Source organism: Polyodon spathula, chromosome 36, assembly GCF_017654505.1.
Source record: "Polyodon spathula isolate WHYD16114869_AA chromosome 36, ASM1765450v1, whole genome shotgun sequence".
In the NCBI taxonomy this organism is placed as follows: Eukaryota; Metazoa; Chordata; class Actinopteri; order Acipenseriformes; family Polyodontidae; genus Polyodon; species Polyodon spathula.
Window position 1 is genome coordinate 4,169,594 of NC_054569.1, and position 17,280 is coordinate 4,186,873.

At 39.7% G+C, this 17,280-nt stretch overlaps 1 protein-coding gene and 1 long non-coding RNA gene across 2 annotated transcripts in view; one reads left to right on the forward strand and one right to left on the reverse strand.

Moving 5' to 3' along the window:
- zbtb16a (zinc finger and BTB domain containing 16a) overlaps positions 1 to 17,280 on the reverse strand; it is an 84,109-nt gene that overhangs the window by 53,037 nt on the left and 13,792 nt on the right. The window lies entirely within an intron of this gene.
- On the forward strand, positions 1,838 to 7,169 carry LOC121304089. Its single transcript, XR_005947915.1, has 3 exons — positions 1,838 to 6,487; positions 6,551 to 6,623; positions 6,862 to 7,169. It is a non-coding gene; the product is annotated as an uncharacterized LOC121304089 (long non-coding RNA).

Genomic DNA, 17,280 nt, shown 5'->3' on the forward strand with positions numbered 1-17,280 from the left:
AAGAAAGCGTTGTGTCTCGTGTAATCTCACCTCACTATACAGAACACAGATACCTCCTGAACCTTGAATCAGAATCTAAAGGATTACTGTATAAGGAAATAAAAGAAATAATGGTTTGTTTGCAACAATACTAGTTAATAATATTATTAATAATCACAATCATAAGTGTTCAGGATATGAAAGCTATGAAAAGTCCAGTATTAATCTTTTAAATATCAGTTTAACTGAAACACTTGAAGGTGGTATTTCAGTAACGCAATGTTGTTTAAACCACTGGGGATAGTAATGAGATAAGAGTTGAGGATTTAAAGCTACGCTGAAGCCGAAACACGATTCTTTTGTCCAAGTTACCCTCAAGAACAAAATAATTGGTTCACAAAAGGGATGGCAGACTTGAACAAGCAGTTATACAATGTTACCATAATACTGCCATTTCTCAAAAACATTCTTCTGTCGCCTGGCGTAAAAAGAAGAAGGAGGAGGAGGAGTAAAACACAGGTTAGCAGGTTTGCATGATGACGAGACAACCACACTTTTACGACAACGAGAGGAACAGGCATTCCTTAGGCAGAACATCTCTAAAAACAAATGTGTTTTTAATTCTCATTTTTATTTAATAGCAAAGCCTTGCCTCACCCATAGAATAGTACAGTGTATCAAATGCAATATATATATTTAAAGTACATTACTAGCTAACAGATTAGTCTAGAATCCACTATCTGCAACCCCGGTTTGGTTATTAAAAATTATTACTATTTAAAAAAATCTGAATGGATTCCAACTGTTTTGCACTTCCAAAAATTCCTTTTTTATAAGCTTAGAGAAAAACAGAGGGAGACGAGAGAGAGAGAGAGAGAGAGAGAGAGAGAGATGTGACCCACATATTAAAAAGGACAAGTACTGCACTATGTAACTCAAGAGGACTCATACTAAAATAACTGGAATGAGATGCGGGCTTGCTGGCAGGGCCAGCAGTCATAGGGGTACTCAGCTGTTGCTGATGATTTTGTGTCCTGCGTCGCACACTTGATGTGCAGTCATGTCCTTCGATGTTTCCCTCCAAAATGACATGGTGTAAAAAAACATTTGTAGCAGCCAGTAGGCTGTGATGACGGGCACTGTCAGGTAAGCAGAATAGATAAGTGGATGACTTGTGAGCGCAGAGTTGTTCTCCACATACTTCATTCCAAAATCAAACCTGCACTGCTCTTATTTTTATCATTGCTATTGTCAGCATCATCTTCATCATACAGTACTGGAATACAATACAGTGCAACGCTGCGAATACAGTGCAACGCTGCGAATACAGTGCAACGCTGCGAAATGAGTTTTGTTTATCCACTTACAAATGAGGCTGACTCGAACGACAACAGAACGGGCGTCTACTGTAATAATCTTTAATGGGGATCTATTGTAATAATCTTTAATGCAATTAATGATATTCCTGATTAGATCATCAGATCTCTAGGGTTTGGTATTACAAACTCCACTAGCTTGACCTTGGCAATTTGACATTGAACTGTAACCTTTAAATACACAATCTTTCAAACGAGAACCTTTCTTCAGGTTATATCACAACAATTATCATATCGACTGAGGAACTGGCTACACTGTGCATGCCTTATTATCATAACAGCCGTGTAACTTACTATTGTGGACTACTGTGCTTCACGCACTGTGGCATTTGTATTGTTTTCCCTTCCACAATGAGAAAGTCATTAGCATTAGATTTAAAAAAGAAAGAAAATCAGAAATGACACAAAGCATATATATATATATATATATATATATATATATATATATATATATATATATTCTTTCTATCTTGTTTCCCCCATTCGTTTTGTAAAAACAAGAAATGAATAGCTGAAAGGTTTTGTTTTTTGTCCCACGCTGCCATTGTGACGATCTGTTCCTAGCCAGAATCAATCAGACATGCAATGGGATTTCATGAACCAGCCTCAGGAACACACCTGGGGTCTGTGAAGACTGTCGCTGGGGCTGATTCAATTTGGACCTGTGCCTCCAAACAGTGTCACGTCTCGTAGCAGATGCCATATCACAAAAGATTAATTAACAGCATACGGACAAGCGTGTGCGTCGCATGCATTGAGACTTCAATATGTCTTCATTTGCCTTGGGATGCCATGGGGCGAACTCCATTAGCTTGCTGTGGGTATTCATTCATTTTTCCTCCAATTAAAAAAGGTTCAAGTCCTAATTTCCAAATATCACATAACAGGAAAAAGGATAAACACTGTGGCAATAGTGTTAACACCCCATTAAAAGGCTTCACCCCACTACATCATCCATGACTTCATAAGGTCTTTGCAGTACAAATCCTTTGTGCCATGCTAGTCTGGACACAGTGGCGATAACCTGTATTCTGTTTTACAAAAGGTCCCTTAACATTAATATGGCACTAACCCTAATGTCCAATCATTTGCACATTCAACCTAGTCCTACATACAGAAGCAGCATTTATTATATATATATATATTTTTTTTTTTTTTTAATGCAGCATTTCCACTCAGTGTCTTGTCTAGAAACTTTAGCATACTCCATATGAAAAGCCAGTATGGCTGAAAGGATGCCTGCATTCCAGAAATACAGAGAGATGCACGTTCTTTGCATCTATAAAGCAGAGTAATGTTGTTATGACCCCTATGTTAAACATGCACATGTGTGCATTTCTCTTTTCCTGTTAAAGCTATAAGCCCTTCCCTGCAGCAGTGTCAAGCGCAGACATTTAATGTTTAAAGTAGGTTGGTAATTTAATTCACTTTTTTTAGTCTGAAGTAAGGGTTTTAAAACGTGAAGGGAATTCTAAAGAAATATGTTTCTACATTTGCATTGCATTCTGCATCAGCTAATAAAGAGTTTAATTGAATTCCGGGGATCAGCTTAATTCAAGGCACATGACACTAAAAAAAGAGCCTGTAGCTATAACAGGAAAACAGCTTATCTGCTCGTTATCTATCTTTAAACCTGTAAAATAATTAACTGAATAAATTTAACAGATGTTTACGAGTATATGCACACACTGTTGTTCCCAAAGAAGGACAATTTCGCTTTCTCTTCTGACCTGCAGAAAACCATTTAAAAAGGGCCTCTCTCTGGTCTAAGCAGCTCAGACGAACAGGTAAGCAGCGGTGAGTTTTTTTCTTCAGAAGATGAATTGGTAAGCTGTCTGCTAGAGACAGGCCAAGTAGTTGTGTTTCTGTAATGGGACACTGGAAGTGTCTTTGATTAATGGAATAGCGATACTGAGCTGTTAGTGAACCTTATGGCAGGAAGAGCGATTGATGAACGGATACTTGCAGACAGATCTGAGAGCCTTAGCAGAAGGGGTACAGATTTGAGGGGTTTTTAGCTTGCTGGGGAGTACCCCAACAACAGTAGGTCACAAATGTTCATTTCGGACATTATACAAAACTACGGTAAGGTCACCTTACACTAAAAAAAAACAAACGGTCTTATAAGACTCATTTGAGAATGTGTTTAGCCCCTCAGTAAAATAACACAACATTATGAAACCTCTCCATTAAATAAATACAGCTGCATTACAAACATACGAAACCACAACCCATGCCGTTTGTATTATACAGAAAGTATGCTACACAAAAAAATTAAATGGTATGCAAATCTTATTTAGTCTGACAACAGCAACGTCATCAGTGACCATACAGATTTGTACAACTGATTTTCAGAGTGTATGGCGTTACTAATGGCAACAACTGCTGTATTCCATGTGCCAAGGCACAATGTGAGGGATTCCAAACAATACAAGAATACAAAACAGATATACCACCTTAACTATGGCATTAAGACAAGGCAATAAGCCAGCGCTATTACTCTGCATTTGCATTCCACCTTCATTACCATTGTGTCCTTGGAACTCAAGCATTTTATGGAAGCCTTAAATGCAGATAAAAATCAAATCCTGCATAATGAAGGTTTTAATGCAGAATAGAAAAAAACGCAGAAAATGTATGTCTGTCCAAGAAGTGAAAGGATTTACAAGAAGGGCTGAAAGATTTGGAGGTTAACCCAATGAACTCCAGGACCAACAACTGAAGCGCCGCATCTTCACTACAGCGAGAGAAAAAATACCAACTAAAATCGTAATGCAGAGGCGGGCACAAACAGACTTTGTACGCAGGAGCCAAACACTGTATTGACCATTGATCAGTTTGTATAAGAGAGCTTTCAGTTTCTGGCTTTTTAATGGAATTGTGGTGCAAACCTATTTAAAATTTAAACCGTGAAAGGAAGTTTTTTTATTTTATTTTTCGTTTCTCTATCCATTTTGGTCCTTCTCTCATTTAAAAGGTTTTGCTTGGCTGCCATCCCTAACCTCAAAAACATTCTGTACAGAACGAAATAAGCCTATTCATTCAAAAAACATTCTGGAAAAGTTTTTGTTTACCCAGCGCTAAAAAGAAACCTAACAATACTAAGGTTAGTGAGTGGAAGAACACTGTGTTAAGCTGTTAGGCAGCCAAGTCCTGGGTTTGCTGTTTGGAAGAGCTTTCCGATAAAGCAGAGATTAAAACTTGTCAACACCACCCCGTTCAAACAGGAGTTATAATATTGTCCTTGTTGGTATTTTTAGCAAGTATTGTATAGGCCAATCCACAAATGGCCTGTACAGTACACTGTGTAGGGTGTCAGTGAGTTTCTCAGTGCCAGCAAAACAGTTGTTTACAAGATCTCGTTAAAAAAAAACATTTTAAATGATCTTGATATTTGATAGACCATTAGTGACTTATAAAATGTGCCAATGTTTTTTTTTTTTCTGAAAGGACTCTGAAAACGAAGCAAAGCAATGTCATTTGGTGTTATTTATTACAGAGAAAAGTGAATAACCCAGCTAATTAATTACTGCATGTGTGTGTGACAAATACACACACATATATATATAAATTGATTTCTATTTATTTATTTTTGCATTGCTGCATCTCGAGTTGATTATTCCAGAGGCACGGAAGAGAGGATGTTTATGTTAGGCTCATTTCCAGGCTCTAACCCCTCCTAAGGGAATGAGTTCCTGACCCACAGTGACGGCAAAAGGTATGTGAACCATCTGGACAAAGCTAGTGACCACAAAGCCCCCTATACACGGAGCGGACTGTGAGCGCCGCTTTCCTCACACAACGCTTTCATTCAATACCCCATGCTTTGATAGCCATCTACTTGTAGGGGTCACTGATAATTTTCAACTCCCTCCTTTGTCAATGTGAATGATTATACCTTGCATCTCCTCTGCCCTGAAGCTCACTTCAGGAGAGGTAAGTGATCCCTTTGCCCTGTAGAATAATGCACCATGTAGGAATAAAAATGTTTCTCCTATGAAGAAGCTGTTAATAATATTGCAATAACCTTTTGCCTGAAAAAACTATATAGAAGGATTCAAGTATGAGGATCAAGTAACTTTCCTCCAAACGCTTTTTTTTTTTTTTTAAGAAAGCATGTATGTTTTCTCATCTGTATGACACTATCTGTTAAACAATTAAAAAGCATGTAAATCATTTTAAGGTATTTTCAAGGACTGTTTAAGAAAGTTTAAAATCAATTCTCACAGTAAACCTTGCACTCCAAACTGAGAAAAGATTTCATGAACTGCAAACATGATTTACAATCTCTAAAAATAAAATTAAAAGCACGTAAAAACATTCCTCAAAACAGGGTTCATAGTTTATACTGTCTTTTAAATACAGTTTCAATGGCACTTAACACCCAAGAAAAGTAGCAGACTAAAGACCTTACTCACAGAATTAAACAGGCCTTCTTTATTTGTTATAGAAATCTATTCGGATTAATAAAATAGGGTTTCTTGTTATGCCTCCCTTTTCAGACTGTTTAAACAGCAAATCGGAGCTTTTTCTTGTTGACGCACCAAATTTACTACACAAACTGCAGAGTGTCAGATAATAAATGTATAAATAAATCTGCTTCCTTTACAAATACCCAATGTGTTCTGACGAAACTGCCCCATTTGAAATTGCCTATTAAAAATCAGGTTAATGATCACACTTGTAGTCTGGCGAACTGGTAAGAATCGTATTGATTTGTCATAGTTTAAAGTATTTGAATATTTGAATAGCAATTCACAAATGAAGGGTGCTCCCCTTCACATGGAACATGCAAGAGTCCGCTCCCAAGCCACTGCTCTGTGTTTCTCTACAGCAGGAGGTGCAGCAGTGTGTACTGGAACATGCAAGAGCCCGTTCCCAAGCCACTGCTCTGTGTTTCTCTATAGCAGGAGGTGCAGCAGTGTGTACTGGAACATGCAAGAGCCCGTTCCCAAGCCACTGCTCTGTGTTTCTCTATAGCAGGAGGTGCAGCAGTGTGTACTGGAACATGCAAGAGCCCGTTCCCAAGCCACTGCTCTGTGTTTCTCTATAGCAGGAGGTGCAGCAGTGTGTACTGGAACATGCAAGAGCCCGTTCCCAAGCCACTGCTCTGTGTTTCTCTACAGCAGGAGGTGCAGCAGTGTGTACTGGAACATGTTCCCAAGCCACTGCTCTGTGTTTCTCTACAGCAGGAGGTGCAGCAGTGTGTACTGGAACATGCAAGAGCCCGTTCCCAAGCCACTGCTCTGTGTTTCTCTACAGCAGGAGGTGCAGCAGTGTGTACTGGAACATGCAAGAGCCCGTTCCCAAGCCACTGCTCTGTGTTTCTCTACAGCAGCAGCAGTGTGTACTGGAACAAGACTGAACAAGATTCACCTGATAATCAACACTGACACTCCATTTGAAAATCAGGAGATTCTAACTCATTAAAATCCATGAACATTTCACAGATACAACTGTCAAGTGGAACATTTTGTCCCCATTCCCACCCCCACTAAGTTAACAGGTGCAGCAGTGTGTACTGGAACATGCAAGTCCTGAAGCGCTCCACAGGGGATAGGAGGACTGAACAAGTTTCACCTGATAATCAACACTGACACTCCATTTGAAAATCAGGAGATTCTAACTCATTAAAATCCATGAACATTTCACAGATACAACTGTCAAGTGCATTTTGTCCCCATTCCCACCCCCACTAAGTTAACAGTATTTTACATCTCCCGGTTCAGATGAGTCACACAGCAGATCACACCGCCTGTAGCCCAGTAATGCTGCTATACTCTCTGCTCTGTGTGTGTGTGTGTGTGCGCGTGTGTGTGTGTGTGTGTGTGCGTGTGTGTGTGTGTGTGTGTGTGTGTGTGTGTGTGTGTGTGTGTGTGTCACACACACGCACACACGCATACACACTCACACGCACGCACTGTGTGTGTGTGTGTGTGCGTGTGTGTGTGCGTGTGCGTTGTGGGGATGAGGTTGCGATTGCTGAACGGTAATTTATCAATGCTTATGACTTTATAGCTTATTAATATGGTCATGTTTAATATATTAATAAGGCTTTATTGAGCAAGTTATAAAGTTAAAAGTAAGGAAAGGAAAGTTACCTGACTATTTTAAATTTCTTCCTCCAATTAGATGACATATTGTGTGGAGGGGATAGTCCTTACTCTGGAACCCTAGTTTAAACTTAAACAAAGCACCAGGTTTGTAGCTAGCCAGTCTGAATGCATGGATGAATGAATGGAAGGAGGGAAACCAAGAGAGAACAAAGACATGCTGTACTGTAGGATTGTGGAAAGCCTCTCAATACTCACAGCAGGTCTATTTTAATTCCCTGTTCTGCTATAAAATAATTATTTTACACTGCAGGAGTGCTGCAGAAAACAAACTGTTAATTAAAAAGGAAGAGCCAGAATTGGTTTTACCAAAGCACCTATTTACATTTGTGCTTCTGCGGAAACAACAACACTAATAATAATAATAATAATAATAGGGTTCATTAATTATGTTATTGTTATGTTCCCTACATATCAATGTATCCAAAGCATTCACAGTAAAATGACAGTTAGTCAGAGCGGTTCTTTACAACTCCCTTCCATGTCATCCATCTCGTCATTCATAACACTGACATAAAAACTGCAATACATTTGACCTTACACAGCAGACAAATAAAAATGTCAAAAAGGTTTGTCTGCTTTCCTTGAGAAGCTGTTATTGTACCTTGCGTGGGACTGGTGCTCCCTTTGAGTGACTCTAAACGAAATCTCCCTTGTTTGGACACGAGTCAAGCTCGCTTCCAAAAGTCAAATTAGTGGGCACATGGCCCACACAGGTTTCCATGACTGTAGCAACTGCCTCTGGGTGCTTTGCATGCACTGACATTTGAACCAAGTGTGATGGAGAACAATAGGGACACTTTTCGGGTCTCAAACTTAACAGGTATTTACACTGAATGACAGATGCTTCAATATCAAACCATAGGTAACACTTTACATGACGGGCCTCTCACTACTGCATGGCTACAAAGTAGTTACTTAGAAAATGCATGAAATACACAGCAATTAGAGACACTTCGTGTAAAGTGTTACCAAACCATATACAGTATAGGCAGTTCAGGTTGGGAAACCATAAGAACGTGTCATGGGGCAAGTCCTGTAGCACCCACTTCAGTATAGGTTGGGAATCCACAAGAACTTGTCATGGAATAAGTGCTGTAGCACCCACTTCAATATAGGCAGTTCAGGTTTGGAATCCACAAGAACGTGTCATGGGGCAAGTACTGTAGCACCCACTTTACAAAATCAATCAAATCAATACGTCAATCTGTCTGGAGTTCAGGCATTCTTAATTCATCTGAAAATTCATCTCTCAACTGTCTGGGCTGACAGGCAGGTTTTGACTTGGCAGAAAAAAAAAATTTAAAGAGAAGATGAGGTCAAAGGTTCCAGCTAGCACTCAAATTCACTGATAAGCACAGAAAACATCCTGAGCGTGAGGGCTGACACACAAGCCCTTCGGCAAACAGCAGCAAGCACTGGAAAGCATTAGCTGGAATCCTGAACTTCTGAATACCTGGGATGTACGACTGAGAAGGTTAAAGGAGGGGGTATTGAAAACGACTTCATCATTGCTTAGTTTTTCTTTTCCCACCCAGTATTAAGTGCAGTAAAACAACAAAAAAAGTAAGTGTGTTGACAGGTTTTTTCACCCAATAAATCACCTCAGAACATGTCAATTATTTTGCAACAGGAGGTCAATGGGTCATTTCGTCAGTCATCAGTAAACAAAAGCTGCTTACTGTTTGTTTGAATATTGACCCTGTGAATTCTTTACTTAAATGTGACAAGTACCAACTTTAGAATCACCCTGGTGCAGTTTTAATATTGCATAATGGGTATTGACTCACGTGTTAAGATTGTGGCTTGCTGCCTTTTAAAATGACATATTTTCTAAGCATGCTCATTGAAATCTCCATTATTGTAAATTTCAAACTTATTGTTCTTTTCGGGGGAGGGGGGTGTTGACTGTTGTTGTGCTTCTTTTGTGATACAGTCCATGCAAACGCACTTTAGGAGGAATGGGTCTGGATGTACAAAGTGTTTGTAAGCATCAGCACAGGCGAGACAGATCCGAGCTGTGTTACTCTGGATCCATCTTTAACTAAAAGTAGAAACGTTACTTTTTTCTGATTATGCGACTTATTATTCAAACTCCACTATTATGAAATGTGCTGTACACACATGCAACAGCAATCTTCAACACTGTCACAATCACGGTTCCTTTGTTTCAGTACCCTTCTCTATTTTTATCTCGATGTAACATGTCCAGTCATACCCTCACACACTGTACTGTCCCCTCTCCTATGACAAAGGATGTGGTTAGTCACACATGCTCGCACAACACACTCCTATTTATTTTTTTTGGTTAAAGTTGCATTTTCCTGTATTCACAGTCTAATCCTGGCTAAAACTTGTGGTATATTTATATGTATTGAAATTAGCAAGGCAAACCGCCACCACATTTATACTGTGAATATTGCAAATGTGTCGACTGGCTGTCTGGCTGTGAGGGGTCTAACACAGTATGTGTGTGATTCATTACTTTAACTCTTTCAGCAATGCAGATCTGTATATAAATGAGGTTTGTTCAGTACATGTTGCTAATGTATGGAGAGCCACCAACACAATCACATAAAACGTGTGCCAAGTAAATACACGGAAATTGCATCTACTGTACAGTGTAACTACATCTAGTTAGCGTACTTGTATTTAGAAAGTGTGTCCAAAATACAATGAATGAATGAGGGCATATAAACAAAACACTGATCTTGGTCTGCATTTCCGATAACAAAAAAAGCTTATTTTTGTTAACTATTTTGCATAAGACAGTATAATTTCCTATCAGTATTTCTCTATTTAGTGTATGCGTGTAGCGGGGTATGCATGGAATCCTTCAACACTTCAAACCCATGTCTTCTTGTGTGCTCTGGGTTCCTGTATCAATATAATAATGAACTGGCAGAATGAATACTGAAACGCTTACATTAATTCCAATTCTATATTCTGTTCAGTTTCTCCGGAGTCACAATTATACATGCAGCTGTAATTAGACAGCTGTCTTTAGAGCCATGGAAATAAGATTGTTTCAGAGTGCTGGCAACAGTTCTGTTGGCATTGTCTGCAGCGACTAACAAAAGCATTCGGTATTTGAGAGCACAATCACAACCAGGGTTTTTAAAGAAAAATACTTGCCTGCCATTTGAACCATTTATTTTTGTTGCAGGGGTGGGGGGTTTAGTGGTCCCTTAGTAATGCATCAGCTGCATCAGCTTTGTGAAGGAGCACCCCCAGTCCAAAAATATTACAACACTTTGTTTTTTTGAACTAATTTAATTAAATTCAGATTTTATTTTTTTGCTCCAACACTGTAAAAAGCTGCATTGCACAAGCGCAGCACATGGGAGGTTATAATGACAGTGTCTTGCCAACAACTGCAACGAGAAAAGCTTACCCGAACTAAAAGCCAGAAAAAACAGCATGTACAGTGTGCACCATCCAATACAAACACCAATAAATTATTGCTTTCACGTGCTACATGTTGGCTAAAGATATTAAACCAACGGCAGCCTTCAATATTGCCATACTGGTGGATATCAACATTCATTTTGTCTCTGGAAAAAGGCTACCACCAAGAGAATTCCTCACACTGGATTGGCTAGGAAGGCGTTCTCAAATGGGAGCGTTCCAAACCCCTCCTTTTCAAATCGAGGCAGCATTCATCAACATCAAGCGTGATTAACATATTGATTTCCTGAGTCTATCACACAGCAACCATCACACGGTAACCAGGCTACTGAAATATGCCATTTGCTCCAAGGGTGGGATCCGGACTGGTGTGTCACACATTTACAGTGTTATTAAAAGAGAGCAGACGTGGGGTTCTGAAAAGCTAAAATCCAGGAACAGACCGCAAACAGAACAGCGATAAACCTTCCTGCAGTTACATGGCATCAAATACGGGTTCATTTCTCTGGAGTAGGATGCAAGGAGCACATCGAAAAGGTTTGTTTTAAGTGTGTGTAAATGTTTTGAGGTTTGTTGGTAAGCTGGCTTCATCACTCAAGTTGTCACCCCCCACAACCCCCGAACTCAATGACAGACGCTAATAGACGGTTAGCCACACAAAGACATGTGGTTTACTTTTTAGGGTAGCTTAGATCTTCTGATAGTAGCAATCCTCCAGTACTGTCCCGGTGCACCCTGGGAGAAAAACACCACTCCTAAAGTTTGACAATCTTTTCAGTTGTGTTGTGTTCCAGGGAAATGCAACAGCGTGCGACCGGGACTGCAAATTGATTTAAAGCAGCTTCGGCACACTTGTGCAAAGACAGTGATACAGCGTCATAGAATTGCAGTGCTTTAAAAGCGTTGACCAGAAGAGGCCATCACCGTCTCTCAAATCCCACTAAATCTATGCAAATGCCAAGACCTCAACAAAGAATGCCATGGACTCAAGTTATAAAGCATCAGCATGCCTTTTCCTTAACCGGCTCCAGTGCTTTCTGCAGGCGTACTTGTTTCCAGTGAAAATAAGTTGTCTGGTTAAAGCCATATTTCTGTCTTTAATAAAGGGGTTGCTTTTTACGTGTGAACTCGACACCTTCTTGTCCCCCCACATTTCCATTCATCTGTGGTCAGTACCATACATCATGCATTTAAATTACTTCCAGCTTTAGCACTCCTGTCCAATTCCATTTATGGATTCTTTGCTCAACTAATAACTACTGCAACACACAAAACAATGAAAACTTACAGCTACTGGAAACAAACGCACACATGCACACAAGTAAAATGACAACCCCTTTATACTGGCAGTGTATCATTCAGCATATGCACAACATGGTATATACCTTAGTGATGACCAAACACACATTACAATGGGAAGGCGTGCTCGGTTGGTTGGTAGATCCAGTGTTGGCAGGACATTAGAACACTTTTGATAGCCCTGATACATCAGCATCAGCAGTAGCAGGTACTATTCATTTTTGGGGGGGCTGTATTGCTGAGTCATATCTGATTCTTGCATTGCTGTTTTCTTATTTTAACAATTGCATTCATGGAACTTGCATTGATCAAAGACAGACTTTTGCGAGCAATTTGATATCTTGGGAAAACAATGCTGTATCTGAAGACAGCGCAACCTATTATGACTAATACATTATTTTAAAAAGCACCCATTTGAGGCAGTCCTCTTTTAAATCAGCTACATTAGAAGCATGGCTTTCAACAACATATCAGGAGTTGCGCTCGCATAATGGATACGACAGACAGCTGGTGTTTATCCGAGAAAGTACAGTTATACAGAAGTTTGGTTAACAGCGGGAATCTCATTAATAAAAGAACAGAACGTGCCTGGTGTATAGTTTATGATTCCCAAGGTGTTTAAATTGATGGGTGAAGGGTGAGTAAACTATCTGAGCTTGACCAAGGGGAAGTTTCAGGGCACACTTGATGCTATGGAAATGGTTGAAGACCTGAATGTTCTAAAGATGAGGAAATATCACCCAAGAACTTCCTTCCCTAATTTGACAGCAACTTTCTGTTCAAGAGGAGCCTGGGGCATGTTCAAAAAAAGTGTTTTTTGCTAATCATGAACCAAGAAACTTAAAGCAAGATGATCTGTTTATTCATTCAGTGTGCTTTTGACAGCCAAACTGTCTTCCCTCAAGCAAGATCCTATCTGATATTCCAGATTAAACTGAACAAATAAATTATTATTATTATTATTATTATTATTATTATTATTATTATTATTTCAAAAGGAAAAATACAAATAAATAAAATCAATCTTGTACCCCATCAGCTAAATAAATCTTAGGGAATTAACAAGATAAATACTGGTAATTATATTCTTATCTCCTTCAAATCCAATTCTATGTAACAGAACTGAATTATAGCCTGAAGGAGGGAGGAGGCAAGCTGGCCCAGTGCAGAGAGAGAGAGAGAGAGAGACTATTTAAATTTTTCTGTAAGAGATCAGGACACACACCCTAACAAGGACAGGTCTTTATCACAGTTTATTTTTTTGTGATGGTGTCAGACACTTCTTAGAGCGTTTTTTTTTTTTTTTTCCCCTCATGAAAAGGCAGAGTAAGCGTGCTGGTTATTTTTAGCCAAACTGAACAGATCCAAGCCCTCCAGTTACTGTACATTCGTCAAATGTTTGGAGAAGTGATACATCTAATATTGACCTTCTCTCCAGATACGTTTCCTTCACACACGCTGCATTTTTAATTCACCCCTTTGGGTTGAGTGAAACACCGGACTGAGCCTCAGAGTATGCTCTTGCTTCATACTGAAGAGGCAATATGATTCCGTGATGCCTCTGTTACCTGTAGATCCAGACTAATGTGTATACTGTGTCCCTGTCAATCCCTTCATCTGCCCGTACCACTACACACTGTATTCACCCGAGTTATGCACCATGTTACTGGATCCTCAGCTGATGCACTGTTCTTGCACTGCTATTATGTCATTGTAGATATAACTTGTTGCATCCTATTTCATATTGTATTTAGTAGTAGTATTATTTGCCCTGACTGTAAACTATACAGTATTTAAATATTAATCTTCCACTGTAACCCTGTAACACCTCAGATAAAAGGCGCCTGCCACATACATAAATAATACATAACATAGCCCATATCCCCAATAAAACTGAAGAGAAACGTAACGTACTGCAGCTCAGCTATCATCACCCGCAGTTGTTTTCACTAGGTGGAAATGGTGCATTTTGTTTTAAGTTCAATATGCTTACCTCAGTCAAACAGGCATATGTACACCCAACAAACTTTATTTGAGAATATACCATTTTCTGGTAACACCAAGTGAACCTATCAGATGAATACACTGGATTCTAGAATGCACTGGATTCTGTTTATATTAGTGTATCAGTCTCAAAAATATTAACACGTAGGCATCAAAGGGACCTTCCTGTTCTTCGCAGCAGTTTCTAAGCTGAGGCCAATTATAACATGAGAGGTCATTAAATTACCAGCCTCTGCTGGAATTCATGTGTATGAATAACACAAACGTTTAAAAAAAAAAAAAAAAAAAAAGAATGCACAGGTCAAGCAAAACAAGACAGGCTTTGGTCAGTGCAATGTTAGTCAAACAGCACTGCGCTAATAAAATAATAAAAGCCTGCCCCCCACAGCACTTTGCGTCAGGATGTTTAAGGGCGTCCAGCGACAATCAAAGGGGCTGGAACAATGCAAATGCTGTGTTACTAGCGGCTGCTGGGGGCTGTAACCTAAAGCACACCTCTCTATTACCAAACACAACGGCTACACTCTCGCTCCCTCGACTGGCAGTCTGCAGGGGGCTGCGGTCTGAATACACTATTGAGGCTGAGAACTAATAGAAGGCTTATTATAGAAAAAGTATGTACCAAAAAAAAGCAGCCCCAGCTGAAACAGGGACAGCTTCAAAGCAGCGTGACTTGACCCAGTTCAGAAGGGCTTCAAAATATGAAAAAGAGGAGATGCAAACGTACACTAAGCACAGTACGTTGTAGAGCTTTCAAGAATAAGCACGCTTTTTTTTTTAGTGTTGCAGAAAAAAGTACAATACTTTTAATATACATTATAAATAAAACTTTTAGCTAGAAGGCTTTCATTTTTTCACAAAAACACATATGCCGATTTTGCCATACATTCTTAAGCTGAAACATCTAAGGTTTACAATTAGTTCCAGTGCCTGTATAAACGTCTCCTGGTAGAAGGCACAGAAGGGGGCAAGCACAATCAACGGCTCCTCTTCTTCAGAAAGGGAACGTGAACACATACAACAAAAGGAGGAGGTCAAAACCTTTAAGCCTGTGGAAGAATCGGACCATGTGAATGCAGACCCGATTATTCTTTTAGTTTCAATAGCTTTCTGCTGCCTCAGTGTTCCTGCCCTTTGGTCGTAGAAGCAGCCCTTTCTCCCCTTATTATCACTCCCTTCCATGAACATGTCAGTATATCGAATTGCGTGAAATCTCAAACAGTAACAAATACCAAGCAGCCCCTGGAAGACCCTTGGCTAAAGCGTTTGAACAACTTCAGAGAGCTTTAGGGGGGATAAAAAGGCATAGGGCTTGTGTATTCCTGTCGTCCAACCAAGAGACATGCAAAAAAAGGCTTGATATCCAACAGTCAACAGCGCTGTAACCTTGGCTAGCCCATTAACAGATGCCTAAGTTAAATGTTTGCACAGTAACTTTAGGAGAATTTTGATAGACAAGATCAGAAAACATGCTTCAATAAAATCCCTCAGTTCTGATGTTACGATTAAGGACGTCAGGCATTCCCTGATAATCCGAACCAAGCTAATAAAACCTACTAAATCTGCAGAACTACTTTTAAAAAAATAAATAAGTGTTTTTATTTCTTAGCGGCATCTGTCAACCTTACCCGTCACATTTAAACCTGTAATGCCCAGCCTTTTGGAAATGAAAAAAAGCTATTTATTTATGGAACTAAATCTTGTGCAAAACACATCTTGTTGCATATGAAAAATTCAGGCTTGTGAGGCTGGATTTTCAAAAATAACAACAATTCAGCAAGGTGGCTAAGCATTGTATCACATGCGACGCAGAAACGGGCATTACAGTGTTAATCTATTCACACCAGTCCAATTATACAATTTGATTAAAATTAAAAAGGTTCAATTGTCTTCAATTAATCATTTAATATCCACCTGCAAGTGGGCTAAGCAAGTCTAAAGAGATATAATTAAATCTCTGGTCATGTTCTGTTCTTTTTATGAGCGATCTGCTGCCCTGCTTCTTCATACTAGGCAGAACGTATCTGGCATGCCCGTGGATGTATAAATACACCCTACATCCTGGATTGCTTTTCTCCCTTGCTGCGTTTACCTTGCACTAGACGCAGGGCATGAACACACCGCACACTGGATGCTGTTCATGTCTCTGCTCTCCTCCAAAGCAGTGAGCGTTTTCCACTTACTGTATATCTCCACCCAAGTGTTAATGACTAACTCACTTGGAAGATGCAAGCAAACGCTTTGCATCCCCGTGCTCGTGGGTTTATTTTTAACCATTTTCCGCAGAAGACAACAGAACAAAGGTGACAGCTTCTGAATGAAAGGGCTATTAATCCATCACATCTTGTTTAAAAAAAAAAACCCTGTTGTCACAGCATCACACACTGGGTTTATTTCCTCCAAACACATCTCTATTTCTCTGACCTCACTATAATTAGCCCGTACTCCACAACAGAACCTGAACACTGTGTTATGTGAATATATTGCGATTAATAAACTGAAATGAGAGAACACGGGTACTTATTAGTGGTGCGCACTGTGAAGTGATAATATCCACAACTTCGCTCCCGACAACTATCAAACAGCAGAGAGGTACAATATTGATAATATATCTGTAAATATACACGCATATAAAAAGGTACGGCATGCTTTTTCCAGGTCGTGTTTTTAAAGCTTCTGTCAGTAACAGAGTGCTATGAAGTAGAATGTCTTTCAGTGCAAGGAGAATGCAGGGTTTAAATGCCGTCACAAAGGGTTAATCATGCTGGACCCCGGGGTGCTCGACTCCCGAAAGCCCTTTTCCCGAAGCACTCTGACCCCGGAATCTATTGTTTTCCAGCAATCCATTCCGTATGACCACTGAGGCGTCTGTAATGCTTGTAGGGTCTGTTTCTGTGTCATTCCCACCACACAACTTCAAGGCTGTGGCTGCAGGAAGATTATGCAGGATTTCCATGGCAGATGGTGCAGTTTTGTACGACAAACCGTTTTGTTGTGGATTTCAAACCCACAAGCCGCTTTCTGAAACAAATAATTTGCAAGTCCTGGCAGTAGGAGCCCAACTAAAGTATCAGATAAAAGTCTCAACTATCGTCGAAGGT